Raw genomic sequence first — 14,018 nt, forward strand, 5'->3', positions numbered from 1 at the left:
TGAATCCTGACCAAGGAGTCCCAGAGAGAGACTACATATTCTAGTGTTCATGTTAATGATGTTCTCACTGTCTTCCATCTACTCTACATATTTACAGATTTCCTCAAGGAAGAGAGGGGTAAGTAGTGTCTTCAGATCATCACGCTGCTACCTATGTAAACCAATGTCTCTGCTATAGACGTACAGTTTCTTCAGAAAGTATTCATACCCATTGACTTTTTACACATGTTGTTGTTGTTACAAAATAGGTTTCAAATGTGTTTAATTGTCATTTTTGGTTAATGATCTACACAAAATATTGGAGTAGAAAAATTCTAACATGTATTACAGATGATTGAGAAATAAAAACACTAATGTACAGTATCTTTATTAGATTAGTATTCAACCCCCTGATTCAATACATGTTAGAAACATCTTTGGCAGCAATTAAAGCTGTGATTCTTTTTGGGTAAGACTCTAAAAGCCTTGCACATCAGGATTGTACAATATAGGCCCATTTATTGTTTTAAATATTCTTCAAGCTCTGTCATAGATTTTCAACCTGATTTTGTCAGGACCCGGTACGAACTCGGGTCTCCGGTGTGAGAAACAGTCACTTAGCAAACTGAGCCACTAATATTCGACAGAACCCAGAAGATGAGGCAGACACAGCAATACTTGAGACGGTGTTTTAATAAAGTAAAAAGGAAAGTTCAGGCGAAAATATAAATCCACAACGTCAAAGGTAATCCTCCAAGTCAAAAGGTAAATCCACAAGGTGGTAGGTACAGCAGAAAAAAGCCTCAAAAGATAATCAAAAATAAATCAACGAGAACAAAAACAGAGTACCTCAAGAGAGTCCAACTGGCGCAACAAAAGTTCACAGCATCGCTAGGGCTGGGTGTTAACATTCAAACACAGAGCAAAGAACTGAGGAAAACTAAGGGTTTAAATACAATCAAGAGAAACGAGGCACAGGTGCAAATAATAACTGGGAACAAGGGAAAACAAAAGGGTCAAAAAGCACAATGGGGGCATCTAGTGACCAAAACCGGAACAACCCTGGCCAAATCCTGACAGATTTAAGTCAAAACGGTAACTAGTCCATTCAGGAACATTCAATGTCATCTTGGTAAGCAACTCCAGTGTAGATTTAGCCTTGTGTTTTAGGTTATTGTCCTGCTGAAAGGTGAATTTGTCTCTCAGTGTCTGTTGGAAAGCAGAATGAACCAGGTTTTCCTCTAGGTTTTTTTTTCCTCTAGGTTTTTTTTGTTGCTTAGCTCCATTCTGTTTTTATTTGCCACTACATCTTCTAGTGTTCATGTTAATGATGTTCTCACTGTCTTCCATCTACTCTACATCTATGTTTACAGATCGCCTCAGGTGGGAGAAGGGTAAGTAGTGTCTTTATATCATCACGTTGATAACATTTTGTAAACCGATGTCTCTTCTATCTATAACTTCTAAAGATTTAGAACCAACATAATGTTTTTCCCATTAATGTTCCCTGACTTTTCTTATTATCTACGTCTACAGATAAGGTTGAAAATGATCTCACCAGTAAACTGGGTAAGTAGTGTCCTTCATATCCCAGTGTCTTCCAACTATATAATGATGTTCTAGAACAGGATGTGTTGAGGCCCACTAGACTAGAGAGAAGTAGTCTCTGATACACCTGGATCACTGATGGACCAGTCACATTTAATGAATGAAAATAAGAAGTGGTTGGATAGAATATCTTTACTGGAGAAGTTGTCTCACAGAGGTACGCTGGACTCATTTAGGTGGTGGAACTGATTTAGGATTTGTGACGTTAGATAAGTGATCTGAGACAAGGAGTCCCAGAGAGAGACTACATCTTCTAGTGTTCATGTTAATGATGTTCTCACTGTCTTCCATCTACTCTACATCTATGTTTACAGATCGCCTCAGGGGGGAGAAGGGTAAGTAGTGTCTTTATATCATCACGTTGATAACATTTTGTAAACCAATGTCTCTTCTATCTACAGTGCCTTGCGAAAGTATTCGGCCCCCTTGAACTTTGCGACTTTTTGCCACATTTCAGGCTTCAAACATAAAGATATAAAACTGTATTTTTTTGTGAAGAATCAACAAGTGGGACACAATCATGAAGTGGAACGACATTTATTGGATATTTCAAACTTTTTTAACAAATCAAAAACTGAAAAATTGGGCGTGCAAAATTATTCAGCCCCCTTAAGTTAATACTTTGTAGCGCCACCTTTTGCTGCGATTACAGCTGTAAGTCGCTTGGGGTATGTCTCTATCAGTTTTGCACATCGAGAGACAGAAATTTTTTCCCATTCCTCCTTGCAAAACAGCTCGAGCTCAGTGAGGTTGGATGGAGAGCATTTGTGAACAGCAGTTTTCAGTTCTTTCCACAGATTCTCGATTGGATTCAGGTCTGGACTTTGACTTGGCCATTCTAACACCTGGATATGTTTATTTTTGAACCATTCCATTGTAGATTTTGCTTTATGTTTTGGATCATTGTCTTGTTGGAAGACAAATCTCCGTCCCAGTCTCAGGTCTTTTGCAGACTCCATCAGGTTTTCTTCCAGAATGGTCCTGTATTTGGCTCCATCCATCTTCCCATCAATTTGAACCATCTTCCCTGTCCCTGCTGAAGAAAAGCAGGCCCAAACCATGATGCTGCCACCACCATGTTTGACAGTGGGGATGGTGTGTTCAGGGTGATGAGCTGTGTTGCTTTTACGCCAAACATAACGTTTTGCATTGTTGCCAAAAAGTTCCATTTTGGTTTCATCTGACCAGAGCACCTTCTTCCACATGTTTGGTGTGTCTCCCAGGTGGCTTGTGGCAAACTTTAAATTACACTTTTTATGGATATCTTTAAGAAATGGCTTTCTTCTTGCCACTCTTCCATAAAGGCCAGATTTGTGCAATATACGACTGATTGTCGTCCTATGGACAGAGTCTCCCACCTCAGCTGTAGATCTCTGCAGTTCATCCAGAGTGATCATGGGCCTCTTGGCTGCATCTCTGATCAGTCTTCTCCTTGTATGAGCTGAAAGTTTAGAGGGACGGCCAGGTCTTGGTAGATTTGCAGTGGTCTGATACTCCTTCCATTTCAATATTATCGCTTGCACAGTGCTCCTTGGGATGTTTAAAGCTTGGGAAATATTTTTGTATCCAAATCCGGCTTTAAACTTCTTCACAACAGTATCTCGGACCTGCCTGGTGTGTTCCTTGTTCTTCATGATGCTCTCTGCGCTTTTAACGGACCTCTGAGACTATCACAGTGCAGGTGCATTTATACGGAGACTTGATTACACACAGGTGGATTGTATTTATCATCATTAGTCATTTAGGTCAACATTGGATCATTCAGAGATCCTCGCTGAATATCTGGAGAGAGTTTGCTGCACTGAAAGTAAAGGGGCTGAATAATTTTGCACGCCCAATTTTTCAGTTTTTGATTTGTTAAAAAAGTTTGAAATATCCAATAAATGTCGTTCCACTTCATGATTGTGTCCCACTTGTTGTTGATTCTTCACAAAAAAATACAGTTTTATATCTTTATGTTTGAAGCCTGAAATGTGGCAAAAGGTCGCAAATTTCAAGGGGGCCGAATACTTTCGCAAGGCACTGTATAACTTCTAAAGATGTAGAACCCACATAATGTTTTTCCCATTAATGTTCCCTGACTTTTCTTATTATCTATGTCTACAGATAAGGTTGAAAATGATCTCACCAGTAAACTGGGTAAGTAGTGTCCTTCATATCCCAGTGTCTTCCAACTATATAATGATGTTCTAGAACAGGATGTGTTGAGGCTGTAGAGGTCCACTAGACTAGAGAGAAGTAGTCTCTGATACATCTGGATCACTGATGGACCAGTCACATTTAATGAATGAAAATAAGAAGTGGTTGGATAGAATATCTTTACTGGAGAAGTTGTCTCACAGAGGTACGCTGGAGTCATTTAGGTGGTGGAACTGATTTAGGATTTGTGACGTTAGATAAGTGATCTGAGACAAGGAGTCCCAGAGAGAGACTACATCTTCTAGTGTTCATGTTAATGATGTTCTCAATGTCTTCCATCTACTCTACATGCTTACAGATGACCTCAGGAACGAGAGGGGTAAGTAGCGTCTTCAGATCATCACTTTGTTAGAATGACGTGAAGTATTTTACATATTTTCTTTTGCTGAGCACAAAGGGCCAATCGGTAGTTGAGACATCCATTTTTGGACTTAGACGAATGATATGTGTACCCATTGATTCTTGAAGAGTATAACACATAAATGATTAAAGAGCTTAGTTTAACTGTTATACCCCCTCAGATGCCAAAATATAAACTTGTTTTAAATCAAATCAAATAGTTGTCGTCACATGCGCTGAATACAACAAGGTGTAGACCTTATCGGGAAATGCTTACTTACAAGCCCTTAACCAACAATGCCGTTTTAAGAAAATAGAGTTAAGAAAATGTTTACTAAATAAACTAAATAAAAAATATGATTAAAAAAGTTACACAATAAAATAACAATAACTAGGCTATATACAGGGGTACCGGTACCGAGTCAGTGTGCCGGGGTACAGGTCAGAGGTCATTTGTACATGTAGGTAGGAGTAAAGTGAATATGCATAGATAATAAACAGCGAATAGCAGCAGTGTAAAAACAAAGGGGGGGGGGGTCAATGTAAGTAGTCCGAGTGGCTATTTGATTAATTGTTCATCAGTCTTATAGCTTCGGGGTAGACGCTGTTAAGGAGCCTTTTGGACCTGGACTTGGTGCTCCTTTACTGCTTGCCGTGCGGTATCAAGGAGCACAGTCTATGACTTGGGTGACTGGAGTCTTTGACAGTTTTTTGGGCCTTCCTCTGACACCACCTAGTATATACTGTATAGTCAGGTCCATAAATATTTGGTTATTATCAATTTGGCTCTGACCGCCACCACAATGGATTTGAAGGGAAACAATCAAGATGAGCTGAAAGTGCAGACTTTCATCTTTATTTTGAGGGTATTTACATCCTAATTGGGTGAACAGTGTTAATTACAGCACTTCTTATATGTGGTCCCCCTAATTTTAGGGTCTCAAAAGTAATTGGACAAACTAACATAATCATAAATTAAATTGCGAGTTTTAATACTTGCTTGCAAATCCTTTTGCGGTCAATGACTGCCTGTAGTCTGGAACCCATAGACATCACCAGATGATGGGTTTCTTCCCTGGTGATGCTCTGCCAGGCCTTTACTGCAGCTGTCTTCGGTTCCTGCTTGTTCTCAGGGTGTTTTGCCTTCATTTTTACCTTCAGCAAGAAAAATGTATGCTCAATTGGATTCAGGTCAGGTGATTGACTTGGCCATTGCAGAACATTCCACTTCTTTGCCTTAAAAAAGTATTGGGTTGCTTTTGCAGTATGTTTCGAGTCATTGTCCATCTGCACTGTGAAGCGCCTTCCATTTTGTTCAGCCAAGTTTTGAAGCACTTGGCTGAATCTGAGCAGATAATAACATTAGCCCTAAACACTTCAGAATTCATTCTGCTGTTTTTGTCAGCAGTCACATCATCAATAAATACAAGGGAACCAGTTCCATTAGCAGCCGTACATGCCCACCCCATAACACTACCTCTACCATGCTTCACAGATGAGTTGGTATGCTCCGGATCATGATCTGTTCCTTCCCTTCTCCATACTCTTCTCTTCCCATCATTCTGGTACAAGTTGATCTTTGTTTCATCTGACCATAGGATGTTGTTCCAGAAATGTACAGGCTTTTTTACATGTTTTTTGGCTAACTCTAATCTGGTCTTCCTGTTTTTGAGGCTTATCAATGATTTACATCTTGTTGTAAACCCTCTGTATTTACTCTGGTGAAGTCACTTTGACACCGATACGCCTACCTCCTGGAGGGTGTTCTTGATCTGGACAACTGTTGTGAAGGGGTTTTTCTTCACCAGGGATAGAATTCTTCTATCATCCACCACAGTTGTTTTCTATGGTCTTCCAGGCCTTTTGGTGTCCCTGAACTCACCAGTGTGTCCTTTCTTTTTAAGAATGTGCCAAAAGTTTGATTTGGCCACACCGAATGGTTTTGCTATCTCTCTGGTGGGTTTGTTAAGATTTCTCAGCCTAATGATTGCTTGCTTCACTGGCAGTGACAGCTCTTTGGACTTCTTATTGAGGGTTAACAGTAACAGATTCCAAATGCAAATGCCACAAATCAACTCTAGACCTTTTATCTGCTTACTTGTAAATGATCTAATGAGGGAAAAGCACACACCTGGCCATGGAACAACTGAGCAGCCAATTGTCCAATGACTTTTGGTCCCTTAAAAAAAGGGGGGGGGGTCAACATAAAAATGCTGTAATTCCTACACTGTTCACAACATTTGAATGTAAATACCCTCAAATTAAAGCTGGGAGTCTGCACTTTCAGCTCACTTTCATTATTTAATTTCAACTCCAATATGCTGTGGTAGACAGCTAAAATAATAATAACTTGGTCAATGTTCAAATATTTATGGACCTGACCGTAGGTTCTGGATGGCAGGAAGCTTGGTCCCAGTGATGTACGGTTACTGTCAGATGCCAAGCAGTTGGCATACAATGTGGTGATGCAACTGGTCAGGATGCTCTCGATGGTACAGCTGTAGAACTTTTGTGGATCTGGAGACCCGTGCCAAATCTTTTCAGTCTCCAGGGGAGGAAAAGGTGTTGTCTTGCCCTCTTTACGACTGTCTTGGTATGTTTGGACCATGATAGTTTAAGCGCGCACTCCTGAGGGGCCCAGTATTGAGGATCAGTGTGGCAGATGTTTTGCTACCTATCCTTACCACCTGGGGTGCGGCCCGTGGTAAGGGTAGGTAAACAGGGAACCCAGGGTCCTTAGCTAGTGATGAGCTTCGAGGGCACTGTGGTATTGAAAACTGAGCTGTAGTCATTGAACAGCATTCTCACATAGGTGTTATTTTTGTTCAGGTGGGAAAGGGCAGTGTGGAGTGAGTTTTAGATTACATCATCTGTGGATCTGTTGGCGCGATATGCAAATTGGAGTCGGTCTAGGGTTTCTGGGATGATGGTGTTGATGTAAGCCATGACCAGCCTTTCAAATTACTAAATGGCTCTTTATTTACCCCAATGTTTGTAAACATGGCATCCATAGCTCTGTGTCTATGAATTTGAGAGTGACATTTCTCCAGCCCCTCCCTCAGCTTTTACCAAAACAACAGTGGCTGGGATCACACTTTGATATTGTTTCAGCTTCAGATTGGCCCTAGATGGTCCTTGTGATGTTGGAACAGTGGTATGAGACAAGGGCTGAGATTCAATTCAAGGCGCATTATAACGCAGCACACTATGACAGACTTTTAAAGGTAGTTTGAGTCGACATGTTTACTATGAATGTGATCTCTGTGAATGCCGGTGGAAAATGCCTTTAAAAGTGCTTTGTCAGATGTGAAGTGCCCTGCGGTATACTGCACACATTGGATTGAATCCCAACCAAGAAGTCCCAGAGAGAGACTACATCTTCTAGTGTTCATGTTAATTATGTTCTCACTGTCTTCCATCTACTCTACATATTTACAGGTAACCTCTGGGACCAGAATAGTAAGTACAGTCTTCAGATAATCACGTTGATAACATTATTTGAACCACAAAAAGTAACATTTTCTTTAATTTACTGACTTCAAGTAGGAAAACACTTTAAGAAGGTTATTTACAGCTCATTGAAGATGTTAGTTCTGATGTTGGAACATTGTTATGAGACAAGGAGTCCCAGAGAGAGACTACATCTTCTAGTGTTCATGTAAATGATGTTCTCACTGTCTTCCATCTACTCTACATGTTTACAGATGTCCTCACTAGGAAGCTAAGTAAGTAGTGTCTTCAGATCATCACTTTGCTAGAATTATGTCAACCATATTATGTTTTTAACATTTGAACTGCAATCCAGGTCATTTGTCTCTGCTATTAGTTGAAGCACATGGATATTCACATTAATCGGTTGTATAAATAAACAAAATATCTGACATTGTATTCCCATTTGAACTTTGCTGTACTTTCAATGAGTTGAAAGTGCAGTGATAGACATTTGGGTGACAACCAAACAAAAACATCTAACATTGTTTTTCCACTGTCATTTGGTTGTGATTTTAAATGGTTGAAAACCTAGTGATAACACATTGGAAATTCAACTAACTTTTGCCAGTCTTTACATATACTGTAGGTTGTAATCTCATTGATCAACATCTCAACCAAATATTACCCAAATATCCACATTGAGATTACGTAGTTTGCCCAGTGGGTAGTTTCTGATACACCTGGATCACTGATAGACCAGTCCCATTTATTTAATGAAATTAAGAGGTGGTGGTAGGGTAGAATATCTTCATTGGAGAAGTTGTCTCACAGAGGTACGCTGGACTCATTTAGGTGGTGGAACTCAATTAGGATTTGTGATGTTAGTGAAGTGATATGAGACAAGGAGTCCCAGAGAGAGAGACTACATCTTCTAGTGTTCATGTTAATGATGTTCTCACTGTCTTCCATCTACTCTACATATTTACAGTTGACCTCACTGGGAAGCTAGGTAAGTAGTGTCTTCAGATCATCACCGTACTAACATTATGTAAACCAATGCCTCTTCCATGTAACTTCTAAAGAAGTGGAAAACACATAATGTTGTTTACATTAATGTTCCCTGACTTTTATCATATTATCTATGTCTACAGAGGTTGAAAACAATCCCACCAGTAAACTGGGTAAGTATTGTCCTTCATATCTCACAATCTTCAGATCATAGATTGATGTTCTAGAACAGGATGTGTTGAGGCTGTAGAGGCCCACTAGACTAGAGAGAGGTAGTATCTGATATACCTGGATCACTGATGGATCAGTCACATTAATGTTGATGTTCTAGAACAGGATGTGTTGAGGCTGTAGAGGCCCACTAGACTAGAGAGAGGTAGTCTCTGATACACCTGGATCACTGATGGACCAGTCACATTAATGTTGATGTTCTAGAACAGGATGTGTTGAGGCTGTAGAGGCCCACTAGACTAGAGAGAGGTAGTCTCTGATACACCTGGATTACTGATGGACCAGTCACATTTAATTAATGAAATTAAGAAGTGGTAGTAGGGTAGAATATCTTTACTGGAGAAGTTGTCTCACAGAGGTACACTGGACTCAATTAGGTGGTGGAAGTCAATTAGTATTTGTGACATTAGAGAAGTGATATGAGACAAGGAGTCTCAGATCATCACTTTGACAGAATTATGTGAACCATTTAATAAAGGCTATTCATAATCCAATTCAAAACTTATGTTGAGGCCCCAAGGTGATATCGCCGTCAGAGGCGACTTCAAAGTAATCCCAAAACAGGGAATACAAATCTCTGATAGGGTAAAAGCACGTTTCCAAAACACAGATCATTTTATAGGCTACAGAGTCCATCCATGATCAGAACAAAATAGTCAGATTTAAAGAGAAAACATAATGGTGTATAGTAGCATTTATTTTTTTGTTCATGTTTGGTCAAGACTAGTATGGTAACTCCAATACCTGAGTCCTAGCTGACCCATAATGTATGGTAACTCCAATACCTGAGTCTTAGCTGACCCATAATGTATGGTAACTCCAATACCTGAGTCCTAGCTGACCCATAATGTATGGTAACTCCAATACCTGAGTCTTAGCTGACCCATAATGTATGGTAACTCCAATACCTGAGTCCTAGCTGACCCATAATGTATGGTAACTCCAATACCTGAGTCTTAGCTGACCCATAATGTATGGTAACTCCAATACCTGAGTCCTAGCTGACCCATAATGTATGGTAACTCCAATACCTGAGTCTTAGCTGACCCATAATGTATGGTAACTCCAATACCTGAGTCCTAGCTGACCCATAATGTATGGTAACTCCAATACCTGAGTCTTAGCTGACCCATAATGTATGGTAACTCCAATACCTGAGTCTTAGCTGACCCATAATGTATGGTAACTCCAATACCTGAGTCCTAGCTGACCCATAATGTATGGTAACTCCAATACCTGAGTCCTAGCTGAACCTTGATGTATGGTAACTCCATACCTGAGTCCTAGCTGACCCATAATGTATGGTAACTCCATACCTGAGTCCTAGCTGACCCATAATGTATGGTAACTCCATACCTGAGTCCTAGCTGACCCATAATGTATGGTAACTCCAATACCTGAGTCCTAGCTGACCCATAATGTATGGTAACTCCATACCTGAGTCCTAGCTGACCCATAATGTATGGTAACTCCAATACCTGAGTCCTAGCTGAACCTTGATGTATGGTAACTCCAATAGCTGAGTCCTAGCTGACCCATAATGTATGGTAACTCCATACCTGAGTCCTAGCTGACCCATAATGTATGGTAACTCCAATACCTGAGTCCTAGCTGACCCATAATGTATGGTAACTCCAATACCTGAGTCCTAGCTGAACCTTGATGTATGGTAACTCCAATACCTGAGTCCTAGCTGAACCTTGATGTATGGTAACTCCATACCTGAGTCCTAGCTGACCCATAATGTATGGTAACTCCATACCTGAGTCCTAGCTGACCCATAATGTATGGTAACTCCAATACCTGAGTCCTAGCTGAACCTTGATGTATGGTAACTCCAATAGCTGAGTCCTAGCTGACCCATAATGTATGGTAACTCCAATACCTGAGTCCTAGCTGACACATAATGTATGGTAACTCCATACCTGAGTCCTAGCTGACCAATAATGTATGGTAACTCCATACCTGAGTCCTAGCTGACCCATAATGTAAGGTGACTCCATACCTGAGTCCTAGCTGACCCATAATGTATGGTAACTCCAATACCTGAGTCCTAGCTGACCCATAATGTATGGTAACTCCAATAACTGAGTCCTAGCTGACCCATAATGTATGGTAACTCCGTACCTGAGTCCTAGCTGACCCATAATGTATGGTAACTCCATACCTGAGTCCTAGCTGACCCATAATGTATGGTAACTCCATACCTGAGTCCTAGCTGACCCATAATGTATGGTAACTCCATACCTGAGTCCTAGCTGTATTTACTATTTTGCCAAGGCAACGGCTTCTCTTCCAGGGTTCCAAACTCAAAACAAAAAACAACAATAAAATCCATACTTTACATAACACTATAAAATACAATACAAAACAAATAAAAATGTCTGTCTCTTCACAGTCCCCCGTTGTGCTGCAAGATGTTTTATTTTTTAACCAGGTAGGCTAGTTGAGAACACCTTTATTTAACCAGGTAGGCTAGTTGAGAACACCTTTATTTAACCAGGTACACTAGTTGAGAACACCTTTATTTAACCAGGTAGGCTAGTTGAGAACACCTTTATTTAACCAGGTAGGCTAGTTGAGAACACCTTTATTTAACCAGGTAGGCTAGTTGAGAACACCTTTATTTAACCAGGTAGGCTAGTTGAGAACACCTTTATTTAACCAGGTAGGCTAGTTGAGAACACCTTTATTTAACCAGGTAGGCCAGTTGAGAACACCTTTATTTAACCAGGTAGGCTAGTTGAGAACACCTTTATTTAACCAGGTAGGCTAGTTGAGAACACCTTTATTTAACCAGGTAGGCTAGTTGAGAACACCTTTATTTAACCAGGTAGGCTAGTTGAGAACACCTTTATTTAACCAGGTAGGCTAGTTGAGAACACCTTTATTTAACCAGGTAGGCTAGTTGAGAACACCTTTATTTAACCAGGTAGGCTAGTTGAGAACACCTTTATTTAACCAGGTAGGCTAGTTGAGAACACCTTTATTTAACCAGGTAGGCTAGTTGAGAACACCTTTATTTAACCAGGTAGGCTAGTTGAGAACACCTTTATTTAACCAGGTACACTAGTTGAGAACACCTTTATTTAACCAGGTAGGCTAGTTGAGAACACCTTTATTTAACCAGGTAGGCTAGTTGAGAACACCTTTATTTAACCAGGTAGGCTAGTTGAGAACACCTTTATTTAACCAGGTAGGCTAGTTGAGAACACCTTTATTTAACCAGGTAGGCTAGTTGAGAACACCTTTATTTAACCAGGTAGGCTAGTTGAGAACACCTTTATTTAACCAGGTAGGCTAGTTGAGAACACCTTTATTTAACCAGGTAGGCTAGTTGAGAACACCTTTATTTAACCAGGTAGGCTAGTTGAGAACACCTTTATTTAACCAGGTAGGCTAGTTGAGAACACCTTTATTTAACCAGGTACACTAGTTGAGAACACCTTTATTTAACCAGGTAGGCTAGTTGAGAACACCTTTATTTAACCAGGTAGGCTAGTTGAGAACACCTTTATTTAACCAGGTAGGCTAGTTGAGAACACCTTTATTTAACCAGGTAGGCTAGTTGAGAACACCTTTATTTAACCAGGTAGGCTAGTTGAGAACACCTTTATTTAACCAGGTAGGCTAGTTGAGAACACCTTTATTTAACCAGGTAGGCTAGTTGAGAACACCTTTATTTAACCAGGTAGGCTAGTTGAGAACACCTTTATTTAACCAGGTAGGCTAGTTGAGAACACCTTTATTTAACCAGGTAGGCTAGTTGAGAACACCTTTATTTAACCAGGTACACTAGTTGAGAACACCTTTATTTAACCAGGTAGGCTAGTTGAGAACACCTTTATTTAACCAGGTAGGCTAGTTGAGAACACCTTTATTTAACCAGGTAGGCTAGTTGAGAACACCTTTATTTAACCAGGTAGGCTAGTTGAGAACACCTTTATTTAACCAGGTAGGCTAGTTGAGAACACCTTTATTTAACCAGGTAGGCTAGTTGAGAACACCTTTATTTAACCAGGTAGGCCAGTTGAGAACACCTTTATTTAACCAGGGAGGCTAGTTGAGAACACCTTTATTTAACCAGGTAGGCTAGTTGAGAACACCTTTATTTAACCAGGTAGGCCAGTTGAGAACACCTTTATTTAACCAGGTAGGCCAGTTGAGAACACCTTTATTTAACCAGGTAGGCTAGTTGAGAACACCTTTATTTAACCAGGTAGGCTAGTTGAGAACACCTTTATTTAACCAGGTAGGCTAGTTGAGAACACCTTTATTTAACCAGGTAGGCTAGTTGAGAACACCTTTATTTAACCAGGTAGGCTAGTTGAGAACACCTTTATTTAACCAGGTAGGCTAGTTGAGAACACCTTTATTTAACCAGGTAGGCTAGTTGAGAACACCTTTATTTAACCAGGTAGGCCAGTTGAGAACACCTTTATTTAACCAGGTAGGCTAGTTGAGAACACCTTTATTTAACCAGGTAGGCTAGTTGAGAACACCTTTATTTAACCAGGTAGGCTAGTTGAGAACACCTTTATTTAACCAGGTAGGCTAGTTGAGAACACCTTTATTTAACCAGGTAGGCTAGTTGAGAACACCTTTATTTAACCAGGTAGGCTAGTTGAGAACACCTTTATTTAACCAGGTACACTAGTTGAGAACACCTTTATTTAACCAGGTAGGCTAGTTGAGAACACCTTTATTTAACCAGGTAGGCTAGTTGAGAACACCTTTATTTAACCAGGTAGGCTAGTTGAGAACACCTTTATTTAACCAGGTAGGCTAGTTGAGAACACCTTTATTTAACCAGGTAGGCTAGTTGAGAACACCTTTATTTAACCAGGTAGGCTAGTTGAGAACAAGTTCTCATTTGTAACTGCAACCTGGCCAAAATAAAGCAAAGCAGTGTGACACAGACAACAACACAGAGTTACACATGGAGTAAACAACAAACAAGCCAATAACACAAACAAGTCAATGACACAGTAGAAAAAAGAAAGTGTATATATACAGTGTGTGCAAAAGGCATGAGGAGGTAAGGCAATAAATAGGCCATAGGAGTGAATAATTACAATTTAGCAGATTAACACTGGAGTGATAAATGAGCAGATGATGATGTGCAAGTAGAGATACTGGTGTGCAAAAGAGCAGAAAAGTAAATAAAATAAAACAGTATGGGGTTGATTGGGTGGGCTATTTACAGAGAGACTATGTACAGC

General features: G+C 40.1%; 1 pseudogene; it reads left to right on the forward strand.

The window, feature by feature from the left end:
* LOC139410912 (butyrophilin subfamily 2 member A1-like) overlaps nt 1-14,018 on the forward strand; it is a 46,282-nt pseudogene that overhangs the window by 19,349 nt on the left and 12,915 nt on the right.

The sequence above is a fragment of the Oncorhynchus clarkii genome, chromosome 1 (genome assembly GCF_045791955.1).
Source record: "Oncorhynchus clarkii lewisi isolate Uvic-CL-2024 chromosome 1, UVic_Ocla_1.0, whole genome shotgun sequence".
Classification (NCBI taxonomy): domain Eukaryota; kingdom Metazoa; phylum Chordata; class Actinopteri; order Salmoniformes; family Salmonidae; genus Oncorhynchus; species Oncorhynchus clarkii.